The 24,745-nt window shown below is 43.8% G+C and overlaps 1 protein-coding gene across 1 annotated transcript in view; it reads left to right on the top strand.

Moving 5' to 3' along the window:
• Window positions 1-4,477: 4,477 nt before the first annotated feature.
• raraa (retinoic acid receptor, alpha a) overlaps window positions 4,478-24,745 on the top strand; it is a 122,872-nt gene continuing 102,604 nt past the window's right edge. The window contains exon 1 of the mRNA XM_026315945.2: window positions 4,478-4,846. The gene's annotated coding sequence lies outside the window, so the exon portion shown is untranslated. The remainder of the gene's footprint in view (window positions 4,847-24,745) is intronic.

Raw genomic sequence — 24,745 nt, 5'->3', positions numbered from 1 at the left:
ATGCCCCGGGAGACGTTGCTTTAAAGTTGATACACAACAAATGTTCTGCTTTGTTACAGGTTGCTCCGCGGGGGAAGAGAGCCAAGGAAACACTCTGTTGAGCAATACTGTGAGAAGTTAACCACATTGGGAGTTTTAATTGTCCTTCATAAAGGTGTTTTCCTTAACTTTGTCAGTTCCCTGTGATTGCTGAGTCATCTGGAAAAAAACAGCGCTCTCATGTTCTTTATTCTTGGGTAATACGGCATAAGAGGGCTTCCATTTTTAGCTTTGCAGTAAATTACATTAAGCACCAGTTCAGTGAGCCCCAATGCCCTGAAAGTAACAAAAATCGACAGAGAAGGATAAAAGTTTTTTGATATGGCTCAGGCTTTCTTTCAGCAAGGCCTCTTATATACCTCCTCCCTGCTGCTGAGCAGGAAAAGAATGGGTTAAACCTGTCTGCGGCCCACATCTGGGAATCATTTGAAACATTCCACAAGGCTTACCACATGTTTTCAGATGGACTAAATCCTGCAAAAGGCTTCGCTGTCAGAGGTTTTTTGCCAGGAGGGGAAAAAATGAGAAAGAGAAAATGAAACAGTTGAATAGCGTTTCTCTCTTACAGGTGAGATTAGGTAGGGATGGGGGTGGGCTTGCAGGGCTGTTCCTGCTGTTGGTGGGAGTGTGCGTGTGCGAAATGTGTGTTTCTGTGTCATCCTGCATGTTGGTGGCATGTTTTCTGAACGCGTTCTGAGTGAAAGCTGTTTCTTAACAGGCCTGTGCAGTTCAAAGGAGGCTTTGGGGCTTGGCTAACTGTTTCCATGCGGCTGATACAATCTCATCTGCACCCCAACCCCCCCACCCACCCCCTTTTCTTTATTCTTCACAACCTAGTGCCAAGTGAAGCAATGTTAAAGCTATGTAGCTTTTCAGCACGCCTGTCCAGACACACTTAAAGACATGGGTGGCACATTCAGCTACTGGTAGGGTAGCAACTTTTAAGCATTCAAACGATGTGATATCTTCATCTTGTTGCAATACAGCCAGAAAGCATCTTTTAACAGTAAGACAAGTTACTGAGTGATTCCTGACTGTTTCACTATTACACTTTATAATGGATGACAAAGTAATAAAGGGGCGTAGCGGAGGGCGTGATGACTGGCTGGCTGCAGGGAGCTTTAAGTAAATATGTGGTTTGAAGAAGGCAGCAGTAGACTGGAGAAATTAAAAGTCAAGACCCAAAGACCCTGTGGCTGGTGGGTGACCACCAGAACTTGGCACCTTCATGGTTCTCTCTGTGAGTAGGTATTGGCACGAACCTGCGCAGCAAAGGGGTTTATGGGTAAGGGTAGGTCGCCCAGTGGCGCAATGCACACATCTCCCAAAACCCTGCTAATGTACTGTGGAGGGCTGTGTGTCCTGCATGCTGATTGGTTGATTCAATTTACTGTTGGGAGGTGGGATAAAGCAGGACGCACATTCAAACGACAAAATGAAGCAGCTGGAGAGGAGCCTTCTTTACTAAGTGAGGAAATATAAATATTTCTACATGCTGTGTTGCTTGATTTCACAAAGTTCTCTCCCTTGACTTGATTTCCATTTCCTGCCTTCTTCTATCGTTTCTGTACTTTGTTGTTTGAGCACCGCCTAGTCAGAACATTAACGTTTGCACAAGTACAAATGCAACAGCTATGCAACTGTCTCCCAGTTCCCACGTCATGATTCTCTGTGACATGTGTGTATGTGGCCCCAAGCTGGGGGCCAAAGCATTGATCAAGCTGGCTAATATTACCACACTTTGGAAATAGCACTGGACTTTCATACTGGACCCTGAATAGGCACCCAGCATTTAGAGAGCAAAGACTGAGCACCTGCTAAGAGTCACCTTTGCACCTAGTAAAATGAAACATGAGAGAGACACACCACTGCAGTCCTGTAGCAATAACCTCCTAGAGGGACTGATTTATTTTAATGGGTTTCACTGAGAAAATCATAAGATTAATGCAGCTCTGTGGGACAGTAAATGTTACACCTCTGAAAGCATCTCAATGTGTCTGAATTAAAAGTGCCCCTGGTTGGATGTTTACAGGCTGTAACCAGTTCGACTAAAGTGATTTACCCCTTTCTCTGTTTTAATTTTTAAAGAAAAAAAAAGACAATCAAACTATTCATAACAAAAAAGATAACATTAGCATAAAACTAACATAATTTTATTTAGGAGGAATATTTGAAGCCTCAAGGGATCCTGATGCTCGGCTTAGGAACCACTGAAGTAATGGATCTAAGGCAGCGTTAGAAATCTTGGATCTTCGAAGTGTGTCCAAACTCTTATTTTCTGTCGCCAGCCGCAAAGCTAATGCATGTGCCTTACAAGCCACTGTGACGAGCCTGACATTCTGAAGGTGTCCCTGCATAGAGTGAGTTTATCTAAAGCCTTAAATGGAACATGCATAAAATGGCTTTCCACTATGCTTGACATGCCCTTATGGCTGCATGGTGCATGCAGAAATGCAGTCGATATATGTATCTCAGAGCAGGGGAGAGACTGGAAAGCCATTAAGATTCAACTCCAGTAACTTCCAGTGTAAACCTGGCTACAAGTGCAGGATGCAGCTGGGCTAAGAAGACCCCAGAGGCCTTTCTATCTAACCCAGAGATATGCAGAGGAAACACAACTCTACACAATGCAAATCCCTGCACTGATGTTGAGTGAATGAAGGTGAGCCCTTCCAGTCTATATGAACACATGCTACACACACACACGGTGGGCCCCGGTTCCACCTGTCAGACGGCAGTGAAATAAGACAGCTTCATAACTGCTCTGTTGTGACAGCAGCTACTTCCACCAGTACATACTTTTAGCATCTGACAGTTCCCTCAGTCCATGGTTTCTTGCATGCCACTGCGTCCCATGTCACAGCTGCCCCCCCCCTCCAGCAGAGCATTCCTCACTTGTGTGGGGATGTGTGACAACTGACACAGCGTGGTGCCACTCACAGCTTTTGTATGAAAACACCTTAAAGGCAGCAGGGGAAACAAGGAGGATACTGTCACTCGCACTCTCTCTGTAGCAGTGTCAGTGCTCCCAGGAAAAGATAAAAACCAAACCGAGAAGGTAATGTGGAGGCAAAGTGTGTCACTAGGTGTCTTGTGGCCTTTTGTCCAATCATAATGGACAAGGGAGGGTTTCACATCTGTCACCTGTCACAAAACTTTACTTTCTGGAGCGGAAAACTACTGAGTGTAGCATTCCTATCTGAGGGACAGGAGAGAACCTGTGCTTTCCCCTGACACACACACACACACACACACACACACACACATCCTTTGCATACAAACACACTCATGGATGCACATGTACCTTCTCCTGCTCACACACCTCTGTGAATACAAAAATACACACACACATGGGAAACTAAGGCTGCTAATGAGAGTTAATTTGTGTATGTTTTTCATAGATCAACCAATAAAAATGTGAAAAATGAAGACAGGTACAAAGGGTAATTTGGTCTGTGAGCTTTGTTTGTTTGTTTGTTATGGTCATTTATTTATTTTTAATGAACCATGCAAAGTATCATATAAATTGTATCAGCTGTTCAAACAAATAGCCAACAGTAAGCTGAGAGTTTATTTTCACATGTGGTGCCTTTGCATGCATCATTAAAAATATCCATCCATTCCTCTGAGCGGAGCCAAAACAGAAGAAGCTGACTGCCCAAATGCAATGTGACATTAGAGTACAGTACCATCTATGGTGGGAGATACTTTAGAGGGTTTAATGGTGTTCTCAGCAGGATGGGGAGGCATAGTCACGCAACAGAGGATGGACCAGATTGTTTAAAATTTTATACAAAAGGTTCATATTTGAATCATCTAAAAACTCTACCAGAAGCATTTAGGGCTGATGATATCCAGTTCCACTGCATTTTCTATGAGTCCTTTTTTAAAATCTGGCTGCTGTAATGTGTATAATATGTGTTCTTATCTTTAAATATTTACGGTATACGGTTGATTGTATAATGAAAGCTCGATTGTTTTGTTGTTCTTACATTTGAAACTCGTCTTTCATTGCAATATAAAGGAACTTTTCATCTGCGTTTGGCCAAACTTCCACACATTTTGAGGCTTGTGTAAAATCTGTATTTTCTTTGGCTTGCTACACTCTGTTTTGCAAACTTGTGTTTGGTTGCGTTACTTTTTAAAAAAAAATATATCACCAGTTACATAATCCCACGTCCATTGGAGACCCTGTTGAATTTAACCTCACATTAAAGGTTAAGTAAGAAAAATTTTGCAACACAAAAATAAAACCAAAGACTCTTCGGCTGTCTGGCAGACACACTCGGAGTGGAACATGTATATATATATATATATATATATATATATATATTTTTTGTGTGCGTTTCATTGACGCAGCTACAGGAAAAGGTGCGGAGATGAAATACATGTTTGCAAATGCAACTGAACGAGAGCTGTCTTTCGCTTGTCGCCTCGCATCATTTCAGCGGAGCAGACTGCACATCTGGAGAGAGCAGGACATCCACTTTTGAGGACTGGCCCCACAAAAGGAAAGGGGCGGGGTCAGAGCTGGTGTTGGATTTCACAGCCACAGAAGGTGACTGCAATGGTTGCCTTTGTGAAAGCCGTGCCAAACTTGCCTGCTCCGTGAAAGCGGCTCGCCGCCTCTTACCGACGCTTTGCCGGAGGGTGGCTGATTTCCACTCTCGAGAGCCGCCGTTTGGAGATTTGAGAGTCGGTAGAAAACTTTGAAAAGAGTAACCCCTGCGGAGAAATACAGCTGCGCGGCTGAACTTCCACCACCAGCAGCCCGAGGGGACCGGGAGGAGGAGTCAACAGGTCCCAGGTATTAACCATCCACTTGTCATTGACAGCGTGTCAACATTTGACAGCGTGCGTCCAGGTGCCAGCCTCTGCAGGCGGCGGACCGGGACCCGTACTAAACAGTAGCCCTTTCACCTGGAGGGCTTTGAATGCGTCATGCATGGCTACGGTCATGATGTGCAGGAGGGTGACGGGGTTTTAAAAGCTGTTCGCTTTCAGAAACGGAATAAACACACAGAGTCCGAAACTGCTGTGAACTTAGTCGCTTAGTCATCCTGCTGCACTGTCGAAAAGAAAATGTATTTGTGTTTAACCGAGCGACGTTATCCTCAGCGGGCACGACGCGTGTGAGGGCAGCTAGCATGCACAGCTAGCGTCCTCAGTGGGAAACGCTGGGACCAGAGAAGTAAAAGCAACCTGCTGAACATGGCGCTCCATAAAAGTGTCCGTAACGTGGACATAAAAACACGAAATGTGTGTGTGTGTGCGCGCGCGCGTGTGTGCGTGTGTGTGTCCGCTCCCACAAGAGCTGCTCCTGTTGTGCACGGTCAGGTCAAGGGAACGTCGAAAAGTGTGCAAAATTTCTCCCGCACCGTGCGTCGTGCATTTGCGGCTTTTCGTTAATTAGCTTGATTGTGGGTGTGTGAACTTTGCTGCTGACGGTGATGTTTTGAGGGGACGCTGCATGTCCTCGGTGGGCTCAGCGCACAGACCCGCAGCCTGCATGCTTGTGATCTGCTCTAATAAAGAGCCTCAAACTTGATGAGCCGTGACAGTCAAAAAAAAAAAAAAAAAGTCGCACTGCAAACTGACAGACAGACATCTCCCTCAATTTGTTAACACCCCTGATTAACCCCTGTCAGGATAATGTGCCAATTTGAGGTGTCTGGATCTCAGCAAATGAAATGTCAGGACTGTGTTATAACATTTGAGTTACAGCCCCTGCAGTGTTATCTTGTAAAACCACAGATTATAGTGGCTGGTGCCCTCCATGTAAGGATTTAACAAGTGCTCTCCGCATGTTTCCTTTTTGTGAGTCGGGGCACTTCATGCATTTGTCATGGGGGGATTTGCTGCAGGATCTGTCATGATACCACAGATTTCATGAAGTCTCACTTAGCGTCTCTGATATTGGCTACAGCCATGGCAGAGTTTTTTTTTTTTTTCTTCTTTTTTTTTTTTTTTCTTGTGGGTGGAGCTGGATGAAAAGATGCCATTTCCTGTGACAACCTGTGACATTCAGAGCAAAGATGCATTATAGGCCAAGTCACTCAGTGGGAAATTTGGTGTGTCTGAGGGTTTTCCCACCCTGTCACCTCCTTTCGTGGTGTGATTCACAGTTGAATGTGCCATCACCATAACTGGGGGCATTTGGGCTAAAGGCGATATTGTTTAAATTGTCACATATAATAATTTGTATAATGACCTTTAGGATGCTTGTTATAATTGTGTTAATCTGTCGTCTAGCTATCTCGTGATAACCTGATGCCTATCTCTGCATGTCTAAAACAGAGTTCCAGCCTCAGTGGTGAGGTTATCTACGAGGTGTGATGTTGACATTCACAATGAAATCTCATATATTAGTTTGAAATCTAAAATGAGAGATTTTAACCTCAAATCCGTGTTTACAGCAACACTACGCACTTTTTTTCTCCATCCTGGCTCCTCCTAAAGCAGGAAGGAAGTTTAAAATAGTTAGTTTCTTGCAACAGTATTCAAAACTGAAGAACTTGGAAATTAATGTGCTTTCCTACATGTTAATCTGTCCAGTGTTGAAAATGCAGAGGTGTTTCTCTTAGGTAGAAGAGATCTGTCAAACCCTGTGTAGCATCAACGGGAAGTTGGTTCCTCTCCTCATGTGAACAGTGCCAGTTAAAGGCCTCGAACGCCTCGGTTTCACATGATACTCGATGTGTCATCACAGCAGAGGCGGTGGCACACTCACTTTGTCCCCCTCACATCCTCCACACTTTCACTGTGTCCCACTCCTGCCTCTGCAGATGCAAAAAAGTCAAGTGTGAGAGGAAGGAATTTTCCTTCTTTGTTCTTAAAAACAGAGTAGTGGTGAGTGGCTACTAGCTCTGTGACTTTTATTTGTGACAACTGATGTACTTTGACTTCCTTTGCTGAGGGAACAAATGACTTTACCAGATGTAAGAGGATGGGTTATGAAAGGTAGGGGTGTTCACATGTAGACACAGTTTTGTGCAGTAAAGGTTCAGTCTGCCTGCTGAATCTGCTCTGATTTCTTATGTACTCAAGAAATTCCTCCAAATGATTTCATTTTTCACTTTGCTGTGGACTAGACTCCACCTTGTATGAGTTTTGACATTTTTAGTGATTTTCACATTGGGTGGCACAATACAGAGCGAGTACAGTATGTTTTTTTTTCTTCCTCATATTACAGACAGGAGTCACATGTCATGCAGACACCACATTTATAGTCAGCATATTGTTGAATATCAGTAAAACTGCAGCTTTACTGATTATTTGTGTATTAAAAGTGAAGAGGAAACATTTTGAGTCAAGATTTGCACCTTTCTGCAAAGATGTTCTCAATGTGTCAGGTGGTTTTTGATGAGCCAGGCTGACTCACAAGGCTGTGCAGCACAAACTCATCAGGCCCTGACAGATGAGACATGCTCCCCACCATGGCAGGGCACGCTGGAGGTGTCACCCAGTGCTTACCTAGACCCAGTCCCACCCACACGCTGCCAGATTTTGACTGTTCATAACTCTGTGTTAGGAGGCGTTTAAGACAACACTTCAGAATTGTTTCACTCACTGTAAGAAGTAAAAACAAGTGGGCGAGTTTTTTTAAAGATTTGTTTGATGTGTACTTGGTTTGGTTGACCAGTGTACTAATGCTGCCATTAAGAATAGGTCAATTTGTGATTAAATAACAGATTTTGCCTAAGAGAGAACCCGTTTCTTTTACAAATGGAGTCCAGTGCAATCCAGCATTGTAGCCTTACATAGTAAAACCTAAATGAATCAGGCCTCGAAAGTAGAAATGAATTGGGATATTACAGTGGTTTGGCTGTGGTGCCCAATGACGTAGTTATTGCCTTAGGGACGGGGGCGAGTGTGGGAAAAGCAGTAGAGAAGAAGGGTGGGAGCTGATACCAGGAGAGAGTAGCCAAAGCCGAGTGGGATTTTTTTTTTTTGGAGAGGGAGTGGAGCTGCTGTGATGTTGGGATGTGGGAGCTCCACTCACGTCTGCCGGCGGCAGTTAGACAGGCCTGCCTTTGCATACTGATTTCTCTTTCCACTGCTTTCTGTGCTTTCTGCACTGCTCACTGGTCGCCCAGCCATGCAAGCCTTAACTGCCCCCCCCCATCCCCAACACACACGCACACTGCCTCCTTTTATTCTTCTTTTTATGGCTTTGATGGTATTAAATAATCTTTACGTGTTGAAGTGCACAGCTCCCAGTGATCATGTTGGGAAAGCAAGAGATCAATTAGGTCAGAGTGGTAGAATAACTTGGTTTCATCCCAGCCTTAAAGCAGCAGGGTACCTCACTTCAACTCGCTCTTTATATTCATCTCAAACCTTCAGAGTGAGATTTTCAAAGAGGTCCAAGGCCAGTGGGGTTATCAAAGTACACAGAGAGAGAACTTTGTATTTCTCCGTTGTACAATCTTATAATAAAATGCCCCGGTTGTGATATTTTCGGTTCCATGCTATGTTAATTTGCCTGAAGAATCAGGCCACGTTTGTCTCCATTTTTTTTCTAATGAGGCTGAGCTGAAGACCCATATAACCTATTATCCTGGTTATTGGCTACTGATTGTTTTTGGTAGACCTCAAAATCATTGACATTTATCTGTAGTTGTACAGCTTTTTTTTTTTTTTTTTTTTTTAAGTCATAGAAGTCTAGTCTTCAAGATTACATCTGTAGAAACTAAAAACGTTGTGTGTCTGTTGGAAATGTCCTCATATGATTTGTGTTGCAAAGTTTCCCATAGCCTGCTGTCCCGTGCTTGAGATTGCATTTCTGCCATTTGGCCTGTTGAAGTTCTGGCCCATGCTGCAGCATTTCATTGCCCTCGTCACAGAGTTTCATACTATTTTCCACACTCATTTTGTACCTTGGCTTTTTACGAAAGTGTCTCTGCCCAGTCGGACAGTCCCCCGGCGTGATGGCTGACATTTCCACTGAAAGAGCCCTATTGTTGGTTCTTAATCCCCCTCCACCCTTCTCTCCATAAAACAATGGTATCAATTGCTTCCACTGAGTACATCCACAGATCTGAGTGAGAGACAGTCTGGCCGGGCCTGTTAGCTAGCCTGCCAGCCGTCCTACCAGGCAGCCAGGCCAACCTCTTCATTCCTGTTGATAGCTCTCTGCTCCTGCCCACATATTCTACTTCAGGCATCTGCGCTAATATTATCTCTAGCATGAGAACCAGCCCTTGATCGTGGCTGCACTGCCACCTCATAAATGCACAAATAATGGCTTGTGTATATATTTATTTTCCCAGGGAGACAGTGGAGCAGACCAGTGGCTTCGACACACCCCCATCCCCCATCTTCTTAATGAATGGTCTCCATTCTATTTTCCTTCATTTTCCCCAGGACACTGCCATTAACTTTGACAGATGATAGGTTCGTTCACCGAAACAGTGATCCTGAGCGTACTGTCACTGCAAATTGGATTTGCACACCCACCCCTTTGCTCCTCCTTTTCTCCATCTCTCCTTTCCTCTCCGTCCTTGTTTTTCCTGTTGCTGTCTCTCAGTCTGCACTGAGGGACATGCTGTTAATATTCCTTTTAGAACTGCGCTATACAGCTGAGCCGCCAAGTTAACCCTCTGCTGCCTTGAGTCAGACAGCTAGCCAGATAGCCGCTGTCACACAGATGTCTGACGAGCCAATCAGTCCTTATGAGCTGCTGGATGTTACGAGCACCGCTCTGTGCCAAGTGTCTGTCTGCAGTCAGTTATGACATTGTAGGGATTTTTGGTTGGTTGTACAGAATAGCAATTACTTCCATACTTTGTTGACATTGGTATAATTTTAGTCTTGATATTTTTTTTAGTGAGCTGAATAGTAGGATAATACAAAAAGAGTGCTCAGAGAATAACCAAACAAAAACACTAATCTGCTGGTTATTTTCCCAATTACTGTATGATAATAACATTTTTTTAGGAAGATCCAGAAACACATAGTATAAGCAAAGATTTCCCCTAACATTTGTTTCGTTTTTTCATTAGATCTCAACCAAGATGATGTAAAACAGTTTGAAATGAAACTTGTTGACGATATTGAACAGTACTTGTAAGAGTACTTGAATGACACTGGAGAGTTCCTCTTCTGTCTCTGTTTCGTCTTGTCATTTATCGACCGCTATAAACGCAGATACCGATTTATCTGCAAATAGTGGATATCGGCTGATTATATCTTCATACCGATTTGTTCTCAACTCAGCTATTTCTGCCAGAGTCCGAGGTGATGTCTCCGAATGCTTGTCTGATCAAAAGTCAAAAACCCAAAGATATTCACTTTACATTGATGAAGACCAGTGAAAAGCTGAGAAAAGCTGGATGGCAAAATGATTGAATGATTAAATAACTATCAAACAAGTCTACTGCACACTGCTCTTCATCAAACCATCTCCATCTTCCCATTCAAGACACTTATCAGCACCTGTGTCATTCCCAAGGCACCTATAGGCGACGTTACACGAGTCTCCTGTGCAGCAGCCATGTCTGGTTTCATACTGTAGCTCAAACCATCTTAACACTGATTTCAGTGAAACAAGTCCTGTCTGTTGTGCCCCCTGTGTGGGCGTATGTGGCAGTTAACAGTGTATTATCCAGCTGCTGTGGTTTCAGCTGCTTGCACATTAGCTCAAGTTGCCGGGCCTTCATTTATCAGTGTGAAGCGAACACCGCGGTGGAGAGATAATGGTCCTGAACAAAGGTGATACCACTGTTTCTGCTGCTAGCTGGAACAGCTAGCTGGTTGTAAGTGGCTCAGCTTATAGCATCGTTATCGTGCCGCTCTGCTGTGCCGCTTTGGCTTCTGCCCACCAAGTCTGTGCAGCTAGTGAGCCACTGCTACTTATTCTGTCTCCGTGGGCTGTCATCACCGTGCAGCCAGACTCAGTGAAGAGCCATCACACCAAATCACTGTCATGCTGAAATGTTGCAGTACTGGGCCTGCTGATGACTGGATTCCTATGTTTGCAGCTGGAGGACTGTACAAAATGATCCCCCAAAAATGGTGCAGCAAAAGATGATTAACGGCTAATTACATTTACCTCTGTTTGGGTTTATAAAGCACCAGTTAATCTTATATGTCTTGTGCTTATAAAACCTAGTGTACAGATAAATGAATTGCATGTACCGTACATGTATTAGTGAGGAAATTGTCTCAGAAATGCACAGAGCCAACTAGGCCTCAGCATGCAGATATTTACCAGCAAGAGAGCATAACTCATGGATATAAATGATATCGGTCCAGTCAGTGAGAATGTGAGACACTATCAATTACAGTGGATCCTTTGATTTGGTTTTGTACTTCATTTCATGTCAACATAATTTCCATTTTTCTTGGCTTTTTGTGTTGCAGTAATAATTCTGTAATATGGCGCGCCCAGCAGCATATGGCTGCCATTTATGATCAACAGCCTCTGTGAAGAGGTGACTGGAATATGCAAATGTCTGCATGCTAATGGCATGGTAATGTAATGAGGTACAGTGTATGTGGCCAGTAATGAGCTGTGGTTATTGAGTGTTGATGGCTTCTTCTCAGCCAACCTTTGTTGTTTCACAAGCTGTAACTTTGTTGTTTGTTCTGCACACATACTCACCATCACCCAAAACACACACACACACACACACACGCACACACGCAGACTTAGATACATGAGCATTGCATTCGTATTGATTCATGGCATTGGGTGAAAAGCATACCTGGAGTACTTGCCCATTGAAATTGTGAAACTAAATTGGGCAGAACTGAGACAGATGCAGTGCAGTAAATTAAACAAGCAATCTTCTCTGTTGGGTGACAGCACAATGGTGATTAGGGTTTCATGTGAGCTGCCCTACATTATTTATGGCAGTGCTGTGGGCTGCCTGCAGTTGAATAGACCCACAGTCCATTGACTGGGCACATTACGGGAGGCCGACTCGTTGCGTGAGGGGGAGTTAAAAATGGCTTTATTTCCTCTCGAGGAGGTCCATTTTAATCTAAATGAAGGTGGAAGCCCCAAGCGTGTTGTTTCCAGGCCCTGTGTGTGTGAAATGTGTTGACTGTGTTCCAGGAGGTTTCTCTGCACTACACTGCTCCGTGTTCCAGGGTGATTTCTGCAGAACCTCTCATTTGTACACATCAGCCATTCCTAGTTTTCCTAGTCACTGCCTGCTCACAGTTGTACTTACGCATGTCTGCTTAGCCCCAGATGTCATTTAATATGGAGTATCTGATTCTATATTTGCATTCTCCTACATAATGCAGAAGGTGAGAGATGCTCAGTCATTTATTGCACATACCCTGCATCACTGCTCCTCTTTGAATTATTATGGTTTGGGTCCTATGTTGTTTTGTATGGTATCCATGGAGAAAAAAGGCGTGTCTCTTGAGCGAGGAAAGTTGAGATGGGATCTAGACATTTTCTCCTCCTCCTCCACAGCATGGGCATGATGCTGAAGTTCAAAATCAGCACTTCAAAGACATTTTCTACCTGCAGACTGCACCGAAAAAGAGGCAAAACTGCCTTTTTTTTTAAAATGAGTGCCTTTGGTTAACACTGGCTAACTCTTTTTAAAAACCTGGTTACTGTTTATTCTTACAGACTGACTTGCAGCAGATCACTTATTTGCCACACATTGCTGTGCATTAAGAAATAGAGTCCAGTGCTGGAAAGAGCACAATGGATTATGATAAACAAAGGATCGGAAGGGGATTGAGCTGTATGTAATCCATTAACAAATGCCTTGATGGCCTCAATCCCCATCCTGCAGAGCAGTCTGGGACACACCTAGTTTCAGGCTACAACCACAAACTTTGGATTTCATTACAACAAAAATCAAAGATGGATGTGGCTACTAAATCTGGCCATGCTGTTCATACAAACATCGATACAGCTGCAGTAACTGTGAACCCTGTTTTATTCTGGAAAACACATCTAATAGCTAAGTTTCTGCACAGGCTGTTTGTGTGAGGGCTATCGGAATGATATGGATTTAAATATTGCAATGTAAAAATAGATAATAAAGACATCTGCGGGTATGTTTCTGTGAAAGACATATAGAAATACATTTCTGTATGGCCTGAACAGGGGTGTTGTATTTAGTGCAATAATTCTGTCAGACCCCAGTACCAAAGTGAAGTCATCACCAGTATGTGAGATCAATAAATGGGCTACAGAAAATTAGATATTGTCCCTGATGTCTGCTGAAGTGCAGTCATGTATAAAGTGTTTCCTGCTATTTAAAATGTTGGCTGTGGAAAAAATTCTGTCCAGACCTCGATGCTGATTGTGATCACCCTCCTTCTGTCCCTCTCTCTCCGACCACAATGTGCCTCCATTGCTCCCAGCAGAGGGGGTGACTGGTGTGGTGCAGCAGACAGTGGTGGAAGCAGGAATGTAAAAAATAAGCAGAAAACCATTTGCAGAACATTGGAGCTCTGCCCACTGTCACACCTATGGACATGTGAAAAAAAACTTCCTCCTTTCCTCTTTATTTAGCCATGTTCCCTAACATTACTTAATTGAATCACATAATTATATTCAGTTCAGTGTTTTTGCTATTAAATCAGCCTATTTACAAAAAACAGAACTGTGACAATAGAGAAGTGAGAGCTGAATTTAAATATCAGAGTGTTGGTTTTTATTGTGACGTGTTTGTGTACTTTTCTGTGTCTTACCTCTATGGGTTTAAATTTGCTGGTCCAGACTAGGTTTGAGTAGATTTTCTTTCTGCCTCTCTTCCATTATATTTCTATTTAATAACACTCCATCTCGTGGAAAGAGGCATGATGGTCAGATTGTAAATTGCCAAAAGTTATAAAAATTGAATGATGCATGCACCTTTTGTATGAATGCCTGAAAAAAGTTTGGACTGTGCAAAAAGTTTGAGTGCTTTGGAGAAAGTGTTTGAAAGTGTTTGACAGACCTGGAAAATGTGTTCGCAAATGACAACTGTTAAATCTTCTTTGTGCCAGTAGGCATGGGATATGAAACTAGAATACCACCTGTAATTTGTGCTTTCTTTTTGCCTTTCACTTTTAGTGGCACCTTTGTGGGTTTTCTGCCCAAGCATGAGTTATGAAATGATGAACAAAGGACTATGTTTGTTTTATTTGCTCAATTAACTGTCATCTCCACTTTGATGGAAGTCTGTTGCGTGATTGTGTCCTAATGGTCCTTCTGCACAAGAGCGTGTTTTCATTCATGGTTGGCCTCTGGCCCAGGATACCCACTCAAACTCCGGTCCACTTGTCCAGAAAAAACCGAAACAATGCAAAGCTGGCGAGCCTCTTCAGAGAGCCACTGTTGGACAGTCCCCTGGGGGTGGGGTGTTTTCTGATATGTCTGTGCCAAATCTGGTCCCCTCATTCAATCGCTTCTTTGTCATTTTCTCCATGTGAATGTCAGTGTGGCTGAGCTGTGGCTCCATGGATTCCCTGTGTTCAGATACCTTGCATGGCTTTCATCAGTACTTAGACAGTGGTTTGGACCCCCCACCCCCCTTAAATCCAATCACAGCCCCTTCATCTTCCAACCATTGTTTTCCTATCAAATGAAACTTACTTCGTAGCTTCTCTCGCGAAGCATGAAATGCAAGCTTTTATATTGGCATTGGCAGGTATTAAAACCTCTGATCTGATCCAGGCTGTGCTCATTCAGCCCTGAAAATGCTGCAACGTTCCACTGCAGCTGCTGTGTGCCAGCATGGCATGTTTTTCCACTTAGGGATCTCAATATTTGTCTCTGTCACAAACCCGGGGCATCTGGTTGCTCATAGTGAGCCCAGCCTTCACTTGGACTTTGACGTCGAAATGTGGCTGAATTCTTCAGAGACAAGCTGTCTGGCTTCTCGTTCAGCAGCTTGCGTAGGTGTGATAAATGTTACTAATCACCTATTGACCCGGAGAGGTCAAACCTTTGCCCTGTTGCCCCTCACCCTCCTCCATTCTACTATCTTTCCTCTGCCTCTGCACCCCGTGGACAGCCTTTATCTTGTTCAGGCAATAGTTTTTTCTCTCCAGCACTACTCGTCCACCAACAGATACCAGGCAACACTAGTATGCACTTTCTTTGTTTGCAGTCAAGTGTAAGATTTTTTTTTTTTCCACCCTTTCAAGATTTATCTTTTCAAGCATATCTTTTATTTGGCCTTGTTGCCTCTGAAATGTTATGTTGTTGAATGTGATTAGATACAGCGAGAACAGACATGTTTTTCTCTCCGTGTTCATAGCTTTAGTTTTGACCTTTGCACTTCTAATATCACAGGGAGTTTTTAGGACCGTACTGAAGAGATAAGTAAAATAGAAGGAGGTGTGAGATTATCAGAGAAATAATCTCCTTGGAAGGAAGGAATTTGGGTGAAATACTAAGGACAGGAGGGTATAATGTTTATGCACACACACACACACACACACACACACACACACTCTCTCTCTGAGTATCTATGCTGGATAGGGTTTCTGTTCAGCTTTTTTTTTTCCACTGGCAGCGTAAAGAATTGCAGAGGAGCTTTTGTTCTTTTGAAAATCCACCTGATAATGTTGGTAGCTGGCTCCTTGCCTAAGCTGGTTGGATTTAAAAGATGAAAAAAAAAAAACTCCCAGTCTCCAGTGCCCAGCCCAGTGTTACAGACTTCACACACTCAACACAGTGTCCCAAATTTTCTGCAATCCCCCAGTGAAACAGCTCTTGTGTTTGGAGCTTTTAGAAGTGGATGGTGAATGTCATTTTCGAGTGGGAACCCTCGGAGTTGAAGAGTGCGACACAGGTAGGAATTCTGGCAACACAACAATGGCACCAGCATGATGCCAAGTTTTCTGGGTTCACAGATAGGACCTTACTCCATCCTCTTCCTGATCCCTATTTAAATGTTCCACATGAGACTGATTGAGTCATTTCCTATTGCTAAGCTGCGTGAAGAGTACTACTTTTATAATGAAAGAATACTGCTAAATCAGGGCTTGACAAATCTACTTTCTCCATGTCCCCACATTGAGGGTTGGCGGATTAGGCTCTAATTTTAGTGCCACTTATCTTTTCAGCTGCTTTTAAGAATTAGTTCCAAATTACAAAAAAAGTGTGAAAATGTGAAGGCTGTTTTGGGGGTTGGATAGGAGGCTGGTGAGAGTTGGGTATTGTCAGGGAAGCAAGGCTGTGAAAAAGAGATTGTCTAGTGGCAGTGAGGGCCGCTAGAGTTCAGATTTACATACAAATCTCCAAAAAACATATTTTTTTTGTGGCAGTTGGGCAGGAGGTAGTTGTTCAGCTTAAGTCTTTGAGGAATTTTTCAATTGCCATCACTCCCATCGCTCAGTGTCCCAAGTGGCTTCATGAGATCTCAAAGCCTTGTGGAGTTTTCAAACAACATAGCCAGACCATGAAAAATTGAACACAACTTTGTTGGTCTCCCTGGTGTAGTTTTCTATAACAGAACCTTAGATCCTGGGTGTTTGTGACTGAAATTGAACGTGTGATGAATGAACAGTCAGAAAGCCAGTGTGTGTGTTTCTAGTCAACTTACTGCAAGTCAGCAAGTTCATACAATCTAAACAGAATCACTTTTCTGGACTTTCTTTCACGTCACTAAGGCCCTGATAGTTTAGACCTTTCTATCTCACATGTATTTGGCTACTGTGACACGTCATCAATACTAAACAACCATCAATACCCCACTGGAGGCAGTTGCATTTAAAACAATGGAGGACACAGCGTTGGTGTGCATTCAGCACTTTTGAAAAGCCGTCGGGTTATTGATTCTCCTTCAAGGTCGGCATCAATTTCTCTCTGCCCTGTCTTTTCTGTTTGTGACAGCAAAGGGCAAATGCATGTTAAAAAAGCTTGCTGTTGAATTGACTTGGGAGGGGGAGACCCATTAAAAAAAACCCCACTATGGCTGTTTGCACTCGGATGTGTTTCTGTTGCAGAGGGGTCCAGTGTTTGGGTGCGATTATGTAATCTATCAGGGCATTACCATAAAGGGGAAGAAGGGCGGGGCATCCAGGGGTTGGAAGGTAATAGCAGTGCTGATGATCATCGTCTAGCAACTGCCCAAGGGCAGGAATGTTTTGTACGCTGATGTGTCCGACAGGTGGCTAGGAGACGCTAATTGATTAATGATCAGGGTGATATATGAGCCCCCGCGGCCAGCCTAAACATAAAGCCTCAGAGCACTGGTGTCGCCCTAAATCATTTCCAACCAGGCCAGTAGACCCAAAACAGTTCCCTCATTAGCATGTGAAAGACCAGTGGGGAGGGGGACTGTGCCTTTCAAGCCCTTTGTGGACTGCCCATTGTCAACACCCTGAGTCTGAATTAACAGGCTGGCATTTTATGCCAAATGAATAATGACAACAAAGCTGTTTTATAACAAGGGTCACTCAGCACTAATAAATGATTAGCAGCACCACTTTAGAAGCCTTTGATATCGTTTGGGTTTTAACCCCTTTTTCTGCCTGTGCACGGCTTTGACAAAAGCAACACTCGCCGAGATGACTGTACTCATAAGGAACCGCTGTCTCCCGCACACTATGAGATGGAAATTGTTTTTATTTTACTACACAGCATAAAATGTTAGAAAACCCAAGGTTGAATTAATGTCTTTTCACCATGTGTTACAGTGACTATATTTCTTTATAGCTGGAGGTGAGATGATTTACATTCTTTCTTTACATGGGTGTTTTTACTCTGTACATCTTGGAGCAGACGTATTTTCCATTCAAGCAGTGTCAGGTTCTGCGTGAATGATTGAGCATTAATGAGATTCACCTGCCCCCAGATGATCATATTGTGCACGTGGTGTTCTATATAACACTGTCACTGTGGATTAGTCTCTTTCAATCTCCATCTTGCTTCCTCTCTGCGCCTGTCTCTCTTAGTCTCTCGCTGTCTCTTCCTGTCACTCTCTGTGATTATTTACCATTCCACAGGGGGCCTTGTGTGACCCTTTTCATTGTTTTGTTTGGATGACTCTGAAGGACAATGGCGGTCTGGAGCCTTGGCCAACTCTCGGCGTGTGTGAATCTGCATCTTTCCATTGGGAGTGCTGTCCTCCAATGTCAAGAGAGGTTATGTGATCTATGTGTGACTGAAGGGGGTTTCCATCGCTGAGAGTCAGAGCCTCAAGGAGAGAGGGGTTTATACTGTGTGAATGCATGTATGTGTGTGTGTGTGTGTGTGTGTGTGTGTGTGCATGGCCTGTGGAATTTTATAGAACCAAGTGAGTTAAAACAACACATTGTGCCTGTTTCAGTGTGAGCTCATGACTCGCTGCAGGGCTGCCATTCCCAAGTAAGCACGCACTTGGAGACTGCTGGTCGTACCCACAATCAGTTTTTTACACATTTGATACTGAGCAGTGGTGCAGAGATGCTGCTGTCACAACCAATAAGTGAAAGTCCCAGGGCCGATGAATGATTTCACTTGAGAGGTGGGCCGCCTCCCATCGAACCTTTTTAACCATCGGCACTTGGAGCAACTCAAATACTGGTCCCAGGTGCAGTTGCTAGGTGACCCTGCCGTGTTATCGTTTCAGCCTCTCCGCTTGGTGAAACTCTGGGTCCCAGAGCAATCGAGGCCTTCTCGTAATGGTAAATTGGGTTCCATTTGAAAAGCAGATGGACTTGTCTGGCAGGGCTCCAGCACTGAGGGCCTCATCTTCTCCTTGTGTTTGTGCGTGTGTTTGTGTGTGTGTTAAAGGTGAGTGTCTGCAGCGGGTTGCTTTCACCCATCAACAAGGATGAAGTTGTGATTACCCAGGCTACTTCTGTCCACTCCCATCAGTGTATAGGCTCCAGGTTCACACATGCATATACATATACACACAGACACACACATGCACGCGCTCCGATCCTCATTTTATCTCTGAATGAAGGTGTTCTCGGTGTAGTGGACGAGTAATAGCACAAACACCGGTAAGATCCACTAACAGAAAGTGAGGCTGTGTAAGACACAGGAAGTAAGATGAGGAATCGTTGTCAGGGTGCAACGGATACCGGACCCAGCAGCAAGGAGCCACACATATTAAAGTGGTAGCAAACAGGATCATATAGTAGGCCGATTAGGCTGCAGCTGAATGCTACATTTCCATTGTCTTTGAACAGTGCAAAGCAATGCACCCGAGCCAGTCTTTGTGTGGCCTGAAATTACTGTTCATTCATATTTCGAATACCTTTAAAGTCAAAGGAATTTTAAGTAAATGCAGGGGCTATAATCTGATTGGTGGTTCTTAACCTCTGTCAGTGATGGATGAAATGCGGCAAAATGGACCAAAAACAAGTATTTAAGCTTTTCAAAGAAATATTCAGTAACTACTTTGGTTAAACCTGCACAGACACACTGTATGACGTAGATGCATTATTTTTGTAAGATTTCTGTATATTTATCTTTGTTGGTTGACTGTCATCAAGAGTGTGTGATAACAAATTAGTGTGAAATTCATTCGCTGCTTATAAAGTGGCACTGAGGCCACGTGGGCCTGGCAGGAGGGGTTTTTTAAATTCTTTTTTTGGGAGCAGTATCATGACCCTTCCAAAGAGCGACCATAACCATAGCTGTCAGGAAAGGTCTGTCCTGAAATAACTTGCTGCTTTCATTAAGTGAAATACAGAAAACATCTTCCTTGCTGTGACTAGTGTGTAGTGAAGTGAAATAAACTCATACAGACCACAGCTTTAAATGCCATTGGTCCTTGTGAACATGGTTTTGGAAAACCCTGGCCTGTTGCACAGTTCTACATTTTATGGGAGCTGGAGGGATCCTGTAGCCAGGATACGCTTTAAAGAGATGAGTCTCTGTTTTCTCTTCAAAGAGAGAGTCCGGATAAACCCCCTGCTTCTGAGTGCTTTTGACGCAAACCAATTTTCTGTTCAAATGTTATTCACCATGATTGTTCAGCTTGGCATTTCTGTTGAATCCATGAAATCCAACAAAGTGCCTTTTAACATGTGTGAACCACCAACCTGTAATTTTCATGCAGTTGTTTTTGGTTTAAGACAATTCCACAAAACATTTTCCATGCTTTCTGCAGCATAAAAGTGGCTTTTATCAGGGATCCTAAGTGCCATGTGACTTTCAGTTTGGATCTACAACCAGACATGTTGGTGAACACTTCTGATATTTTAGCAATGATACTAAACAAAATGGCACTATTCACACACTCGCTCCAAACCAGTGTCGCTAGATCTATGTCTGCGGCAGCCATTCATCTGTACAGCATCAGCGTGGCTATCCTTCTATGAAGAAATGATGACATGCCTCTTTAGATTTGCTTTTGTCTTGGCAATGAAGGCGCCTCTGTGTCCCTATTTGTGCATCAGGCTTAGGGGATTTCTAGCCCGCCACCTGATTCACATTGCTGTAATTGAGTTGTGGGCAAAAGCACTACAGTGCCTGCCTAGGCCCTAGGTAATTCACACACCACAAAAGCACTGTTTTACTCTACTTTTCACATGATGTCTGGGGCAAAAATGTACCGAGTGAGAAAGTCCAATCTATTGGAAAAGGGCGGGGTGATTACAGGGAGTGTGAGCGCGAAGGAGGGAAAAAGAGTGTAAGGGTTTTCGTGTAGCGAAGCAGTTCTGTGCCAGCAAGGCTAGGGAGTCACTGAGTCTGCAGCACGTGGATAAGGACCACAAAACTCTTGGTTTCAAATAGCTTTCTCTCTCTTTCCTTCTCTCTCCTCAGAGCTTAGGAGCTGCAATCGATTCAAGGGGAGATTTCTTGGCCAAGGACAGGGAGATTGACGTTTTTGGGGTAAGCCCGAATTTGTCGCTCCTGTCAGCTCTGGTTAATTGGACTTTTTCACACTCCACCCGTTTGTCTGTGGGTACCAGAACACCATCTTGTTCTCTATACAATAGCATTGTTCCTCATCATGTGACAGCCATGCTGGTTTTGTGGTTGGGTATGCTTGGCCCATGATTTTGTCTGTGTTTTCCTCATGTCATGTCTTCTGCTTTTTGCTGGCTTTGTAAAGGTCACTGTTTATGCATGGCAAAATGTCCTTTCAAACATGTGGAATCATTTTCACACACATACGGACGTATTCTCTGTACTGGTTAGAATAGGTTGTGTATCTTGTGGCCTACATGCCGCCGGTGGCAGGATCAGGTCTAATCCTAGCGCTGTTGCATCAGAGTTGGTGCTTGCAGCAATTCTGATGCAATGGAGCAAATCTCGCTCCATTGTTTTAAAGTGACAAAGACTAAACAAAAACAACCATTTATCTTTAGGACCCACTGTAGCTTCAAGAACTTATTGACTCTGTTCTCATTGACTAATTTATTGGCTCTGGTTCTTCCTTGTATCAGCTACAAGACAGTGTGACAGAAGGAATAGTCTCATATATTTTATTTTGTAATTTCCCTTTATTTCATTTTATGCTGTTTCCAGAATGTTGCCACAATAATGAGGAGGGAGGAAGGAAGGAAGGAAAAAGGTTGGTCCTCTCAACCAATCATAGCATAGCAATCATCCCTGTGTCTGTAGCTGAATTAATCCCGTCCTGTCCTATTTGGCCTTCTCCAGCCTGTACAAACGTGTGTTTTCCGTCCGTGTCTTGTCCCATCCTGTCCTATCACTTTCCAGCCTTTCCTGGCCCTGGGGAAAGGCGATCTCTTCCCCCTCAGCCAAATACCTCCCCTCATACCAGACTTCAAGCAAAAGCAAATAAAATGGTATGTGTATGATGCCAGCCAAAACCAAAAAGAATGCGGACGCCCTTTGCACATCACCTCCTTCATTGGAGGACCAAGCCGGAGAGGGTGTGTGTTTTTGTGCACAAACACATATTCACCCACACAGAAGGCATAGATATGTAATAATAAGAGACTTCCTTGTTAGGAGCCAGTTTGACATATGGATTGCCTGATAGTCTTGACCATCAGCCTGATGATCAAGACTATCAGGCTGGAAGTTATATCTTTACAACTCTGAGTGCCTCTCTCGTCTTTTCTTACCATTTGATTTGTTTTCTTGGAAAAAGAGATCCCACTGTACTGTCTTAGCTTTTGTGAGGTTATAAACTGGCAGAAGTGGCAAGAAAAACATGCAGGAATTAAAATAGGTCAGCTTCCAAGTCATTTTGGCTTTGCTTTTAGTTGTTTAGAGGGCATAAAGGCTTATTCACTGTGTCTGTTCTTGATGAAATGTCACACTTTCTGGAAATCGTGCAATTATTCCATTTGCTGCAACATTTATTTGTTGCTGTTTTATTTCGTGAACTGGCAGAAGGTACACACAGTACTTGTATGCAGTAATTTTCCAGTTTCTCCCACTCACTCTCGTTGAGTTAGCGGGTTTGGGGTTTTCATCTCCATGTAAAGCAGTATTTAACCCCCCTCTCCCCGTCATAATTCAGATCCAGTCTCATAAGTGGGTTGGGAAGCGGCCCCGGCAGTTGATGTGGAACACATGCCTTTAATGATTCACGCTCCGTGTGCGGTAGGTCGGTGGTGGCTGCTGAGCTGCCTCTCCCTCTGTCTCGAATGGGACTCCTGTTTTTTTAAATTTTTTTCAGTGTTGTGTTTTATCAAACCCAATTGTATATATAGAACTGACGGGAAAGTTGAAATGTGTTGTTTATACCCGTTTCTGTGCAATTTCTTATTCTCCTTCTCCTCTTGGAAAGAGTTGAGTTAACCATCACTCAGCGCCTTTGTTGGTTGATCAGACGTGGTATTTTTGTCTTGCAGCCTCCAACAGCAGCTTTCGTATTCTTTATTTTTCAATAGATTTCCATGTTAAATTGCAGCTGCCTTCCTTGTGTAGCAGTGCCATTGTCTTTGAAAGTCGAGTTCTTTTTTATGGTCCTTTCATGTGATAAATTTGACCATAGTTAAATTGTGCGGGGGGTTTTCCAACACTTTCACATTCTAATTTGACACATTTACAAGGCCCCCAAGTTTGGAGAGTTATGGTTGAATAAACTTAGAGCTCAGTTGGTATTTCATGCTGAGCTCATTAATGGTAAGACAGCAAGATATTGTGGGGCATCATACTTCTTCACCATCAGCAGAATAGCAGAAGTGTGCCGAAACTACTGGAGCTGAATTGATTGAGTTTTCAGTCGTGACTGCACACTCCGCCCACAGTGAAAAATGGAGAAGTTTGAAAAGATGGCATAAATCTCATTCAAATAAATACAGCCAGTGCTTTTCCCCTGTGCACCCATCCACCCAGCCTCTGGTTTACCTTTCATTACGTGTGTAGACGGGGAGGCTGTACAGTCAAAGAGTAGTGAGACGTGTCAGCACGTGACAGGGAGTGGGCACTGTCCCGCCATCCAAGCTGACATAAATTGCTTCCTGTTTTTGCTTCGCCCAGGCCCCCCCCACAACACCAGCATACGTCTTTCCATCCACGCTTCCATCTTTTGTTCTTCCCCATTTTCTCTCCATCTCTTCCTCTGTCTCGTCATCCTGGGTCCCACGCCCCTTTGTGTGGCCTTGTCTGACCTTTCCTTCCTCTACTCACTCACACTTACGCACATCTCTCTGTCTCCTACCACACACACTGACTGGACATCGCACATGTCACACAAATGGATCACGTCCTTGACATAGCTGCCAATGAGGAACTCTTTCCTCTTCGCACAAAGACAAACTTGTGGGTGGACGCAGCACTTGAGAAAGACACTTACGCACATGCTAAACCTCCTCGTGTGCAGTGGAAATCTAAAGAACTTACACGTACTGTACGCGCCAGATGTAGACATTGTATTCATCTGCAAATGTGACAGCAGTAAACTGCGTTTACATTTTATTCTTTTCCCACAAGTACTTGATTTTAATGCCCATGAGTTTATCAGTCTGTTTAACTGTCTTTTATGTGGTGGTGCTGAGTTTTTATGATCCCCATAATCCACAGCATAACAAAGTGGCACTAGTAAAGTATTTTATTGAAACTATGCCTTTGTTATGTGTTTTGAATAAACTGGTGTTAATATGTTTGGGGTAATTGATTAAGCCTTCTGTTAGAACTTGATTTATAAAGTTTGGTGTTCTCAAAGCTGGTTTTGGAACAATTGAGTAAGGGCTTGAAGAACACAGTGTGTGTGTGTGTGTGTGTGTGTGTGTGTGTGTGTGTGTGTGTGTGTGAGTGCTGAAATTGATGACAAGACCTCCCTCGATTCAAGTGTTGCTACAAACCACCACCCAGTACTGTGTACTGAAAACACCAGCCACTCTAGGTGAGAGGGTGTAGCTAAGTACTGAGTAGTCTGCAGTTCCTCTTTGGGGAGCCTCCTGACAGGAACCTGGCAGCAGGGAAACATAAACAAATACCCTGTGGCGGGCTGGCAGGCTGGGCGGCACAGTTCCCCCTGTTACCGGTTACCATACATGCACAGCTCAGAGTAACCCGCTCAGCTCGGCAGCCACGAGCTGGGAGAAATAGATCTTAAAGGGACAGGTTCTGCCTGCACTCCTTAAAGGGGCACAGGCCCACTCTGTGACTCCACTCTGTTTTACTTGTAGTCATCACAGTTGGTATCTGCGAACACCTTTGCCTTCCCTTGTATTGTTTCAGAAGGACAGTGATGTGTTTTACTCCTGGCGCACTGACCTCTTGGGGGTTTCCAACAGCCATTCAGGTGCTGCCTGGGGTCCCAAAATGGTTGTTTTTGTGCTGAGGCAGCAAAAGGCTGTGGTAATGATGATGTAAGGTTGGAGGTTGGGTGGATGGGAGGGAGGCCTTGCAATTTGATATGGAAGAATGAAG

Source organism: Mastacembelus armatus, chromosome 19 (assembly GCF_900324485.2).
Source record: "Mastacembelus armatus chromosome 19, fMasArm1.2, whole genome shotgun sequence".
Classification (NCBI taxonomy): Eukaryota; Metazoa; Chordata; class Actinopteri; order Synbranchiformes; family Mastacembelidae; genus Mastacembelus; species Mastacembelus armatus.
This window is presented reverse-complemented; position numbering and strand designations above follow the sequence as displayed.